Source organism: Carcharodon carcharias, chromosome 4, assembly GCF_017639515.1.
Source record: "Carcharodon carcharias isolate sCarCar2 chromosome 4, sCarCar2.pri, whole genome shotgun sequence".
Lineage (NCBI taxonomy): Eukaryota > Metazoa > Chordata > Chondrichthyes > Lamniformes > Lamnidae > Carcharodon > Carcharodon carcharias.
The window spans coordinates 185,449,032-185,453,797 of NC_054470.1; positions in this window are offsets into that span (position 1 = coordinate 185,449,032).

The following is a 4,766-nucleotide window of genomic DNA, read 5'->3' on the forward strand; positions in this document are numbered from 1 at the left end:
ACAGCTCTCCCAATTTTGGCAAAAGCCTCCACATGTTAGTAAGGAGAACTGTGTAGGGTCAGCAGGGCTGAGCGTGCCATTGTCATTTCCAGTGCTTAGTGTGATGCCATATGGTTCATTCCTTATCAACTTTTCCGTAGCAGTTTGATACAACTGAGAGGCCATTACTGAGGGCAGTTAGGAGTTAACCACATCGCTGTGGGTCTGGAGTCACATGTAGGCCAGACCACGAAAGAAAGGCAGATTTCCTTCTTAAAGGTGCATTAGTGAACCAAATGGGTTTTTACGACAATGGATTCATGGTCACCATGTGACTTGCTTTCAATTTAAGATTTATTAATTGAATTGAAATTCCACCAGCTGTCATGGTAGGATTTGAACCCATGTCCTCAGAGCATTAGCCTGATCCTCTGGATTACTAGCCCAGTGACATTGCTACTGCACCACCATCTCCCTGAACTTCACTTGCCCGCTATCCCTTACTTCCCTTAGAGCCTAATAATCTATTGATCTCATTCCTGAATATACACATCAACTGAGGATCCACAGCTCTCTGTGGCAGAGAATTCCAGAGATACACAACCCTCTGAGTGAAGAAATTTCTCCTCATCCCGGTCCTTAATGGCTGACCCCACTATCCTGAGCTTATAGCCCCATCAAAAAAAAAAGTGAACAATCCCCTAAACCTGTCAACATTTTTATCTCAGATGACTGTGCTCTACTTAACTTCACCTACAATGCAGATCTATCTGTTTATCTGCACTTAAATCTGCACCATTACAAATGAACTCTGTAGCCTAATGGAAAGTCAATAAAAAGATCAATATACAAATGCCTTTGTAAATGCATAGTACGTATTCTATAACCCCTTCCAGGTCCTGGTGCAGTAGGAAAAAGAAGTGAGGAAGCTAGCTGCATTATTTCAATATTTATTCCTAGAATTTGGATGTTGCTGACAAGGGTAGCATTTATCCCATCCCTAATTTCCTTTGGGAAGTCTTTTGGTGGAGTGGGTAGCACCCTGACTCTGACCCAGAAGCTCCAGGTTTGATTCTCACCTCAGAAGATGGAAGACGAAACTCAGGCGGTAGAATACACAGGTACAATACCACATTCATCTGACAGTGCTGACCACTTGTTAAGTGCATCGCACCTATCTGTCCACCAAAAGGTGGTAGTCCAGGGTGCAAACAGTCAAACAAGTCCAAAACCAGAGACAGAACCAGGTAATGCCCACCTCTTCCACATTGGAGGACATTACTGCTACACTAGGGTTATGGGCAGTTGAGGAAAATCGAGTGCCTTCCTCACAGTTTCCTGTCCTACCTAAACAATTAGTTCCAGCAACAGCAATCCAGGATCAACCAAGACATCACAAACCAGAGACGGCAAGGAGTCATTGTTCCTGAAGTAGAGAAAGGCAGACAAAACCATCAAAAGGAGCTTGGGTCAACTCAACAGCCATGGATAGGCAACATATCAAACGTAAAGAGAGGGATAAACCCACGAAACCCAATCATGAGAGAGAAACAGTGGATTGAGAGAGTTACAAGAACAGGGAGAGGAAAAGGGGATCAACTCTAGATCCAGATAATATGACCTTCCTTTACAAATTTGGGAGAACCAGATGTTGAGGTTCAAACTGAAAATGCATGAGGAACTGCAACTCTTACCCAAGTCCAACCAAATAAGTCCAATGGAAGACTACCAATCTTCTAAGCCTCATAAGAATGCAATCAGGGAGAGTCATGAAACTTCCAGACCATTTAAACCTATAAAGTCAGAGACTTGGTGGAGGGGCAGAGGGTAGGGGTAGCTTATAAACATAAAGGTGAAATATATTTGGGCAAAGACTTGGGGGGAGATGTAACATTAGGGTGTTCAGCGCTGAAAGGACTGAAGAAATAGTACCGCCCACATGATGATGTAAGAGACAGTCATATGATGAAGAGTCAAGTAGGAGAGCTATTGGCTTAGACTAAGTAACACCTAGCCTTGTGTATCTGTGCATAGTTACGTGCATACAATAAACTAATGCTTGTTCCGACATATCTATATCCCTGCAACTGTCCCTTAGCCAGTCACAACCAACATACAACAGACTTCAGGATGATACTTTTGAAGGCTGGTCACTACAGCAATGTAGAGCAACCATAAGCCAATAACACCACAATCAGCAATGAGATGATGACCTAGTAATCTGCCTTAGGGATGTTGGTCAGGATAACTCAGGTGCTCTTCTTTGAAACAGTATTGTGGGACCTTTTACGTCTGAGAGGGCAGATGGGGCCATGGTTTAACATCTCATCGGAAAGACGTCACATCTGACAGTGCGGCAGTCCCTCAGTGCTGCACTGGAAACGTTAGCTGAGATTTAATTGCTCACACTTCTGGAGTGAGATTTAAATCCACAACATCTGACAGGGCCAAGAGCAACAGTTGACACGTGCAACAGCTGGAGTAAGCGTTGATGGTAAAAGCATGACTTTGAACCCTGTTAGAATATGATTTACGAATCTGTGAAATATGCTAAGTTACTTACCAGGAGATAAACAGTAAATGAGAAAGTACATCTGTAACCTTAGCTGTTAGACAAACATGACAACATGGTTCAATGCATGAGCGAACAAGCGAGCTCCACAAAATTATCACAAAACAAGCTAGAGTTCATTGTGTCATCGGCAATCATGTACACAAGCAATTACTTTTATCACAACATGCAGCTTAGGTTGGAATCACTTTGAATTCTCAAAACTGAATGAAATTATACTCTCCCTGTACCCTGACTTTACAGCCAAGTATAACTGTGATTTTATTCTGACAGTTAAATGGAATCATTATAACACAACTGTCCAATCATCCTTGATGGCTCTTGAGCCTGCTTTGAGGGCTCTCTTGTCTATTTAATTTGCCTAATAATCAGACTGCCCAGAGGTGGGAATGTTTCGTTTTATTCTTTCATGGGATGTGAGTGCCGCTGCTAAGGCCAACAATTGTTACTCATCCCTAATTGCCCTTGAGATGTTGAGAATATTGGGGTATTGGGAGTAGCTGGGTAACAAAAAAAGCTTAAAAAGGAAACTTATCAAATTAAATTATGACGATGTTGCCGGGGCTGATGTTGCACTCCAGCCCCTACGGCACCCACCAGCCTCGGAAGGCCTCAAGTGTACCGGCGGACACCGTGTGCACCCTCTCCATGGACAGCCAGGTGCAAACATAGCCATGGAATAGAGGCAGAAGAGCCTCTTTATATGTGCTCAAGTAATCATCCAAAGAATGCTTCCCACTTGTATACTCTTGACTTTAACTTACAGAATTAACAAGGGCCCTTCATTTTTTTAAGAATAAAACTTAACAATTATCACTCACAAAGTATATTTCAAAACAAACTGAGAAGAAAGAAAAAATGCTTTTCCCTATTCTACACAAAGCATTACATTACAAGATGTCCCTCATCTAGAATCCTCAACAACCTCTTGGTACAAGTAGTTCTTTTTGTAAAACTCTGTTACCGACAGGAGGGGGGTTAATGTAAACAGCCCTGATCTAACCTCTCGCTACCTCATCCATAAACAGAAAGGTGTTTTTGATTTGCATCCCTCTTTATAAGCAGTGGCACATCTCCCAACCCCTCAGTTTTGGTGTGATCCAATTTCCTATTAATAACCTGACAGCAAACTTGAAATAGGACGAACTCAAAAGGTTAGTTTATTTGCATGCACGGAAACGTGGGAGAAGGGTCACAACATACACTCACACAGTAGGTAAAAGAGGGATAGAGAAAAGAAAGATTTACAGGGCGAAGACCGCAGAGAAAAGAATTATTGTTTCATGTGAGTCTAGAGTCCAGAATCAAAGATATTCCTTCACAGAGGCCAGCAGGTTGAAAATTGATGCTGTACAATTCACTTTTAAAAGTAGAGTTGATTTCCACGATGAGATAGCCATGCAGAGATGGATCTATTTTGTAGACGATGGTACAGCAGTTCCAATAGAAGCAGTGTAGATGCGGCCATGTATTCAATCTGTGAGGCTGATTGTAGATGGTAAAATGGCAGACTCTACAAGGAAAAATTACTGATTCCACAAGCTAGGCCCATGTCACATTACTCCCACATTGTCTTTGACAAGGCATGTATATCCCTCATCTGGGTTCCAGAGAGGGTTAAATGTCCTGGCATTAAGAATGGAAAGGAAGGTTGCAGGGTCCTTTGTCCTACCAGACTAGTAGACTCTGGTTGGCCTGCCTGAGTTCTGAAATGCAGAGGACTTTGTATAGTTCTCAATTTGGTCTCTGCAGCTCACAGGGAGGAGGGGGTCGTTAAGGTCTCTTCAGAGATAATATGAGGTGCAAGTTTCTTTGATACTGCCATGATAGCTCCTTTTGTTCGAAGGTGTTGGCAGACATAGCTTCAGCCATTTTAAAAGGTATTTGTGCAATTTTTAAAATGTTATAACTAGTCATGAGGATATCTGTACATATTTTATAAAAACATACAGTGTGAGGTCTTAGTCCCATTACAAACTCCCATTGTTGGAGAGTTCACTCTGTCATCTGTATTGCTCAGTTGCTCGTCAAAACCCCAAAAAACTAGCCTCGCTTTAGTCTTTGTAGGTCCCACCTGCACGGATCTTTTCCATACAAATCCATGAATGTGACAGAGCTGGCTGCCTCCTATCTGATACTTCAGAGTAAATTCCAAATTCCTTCCAGTTATCCAATGCCTTTTGTTTTGCTTCTTACATTAGTTTATCCTCCTATC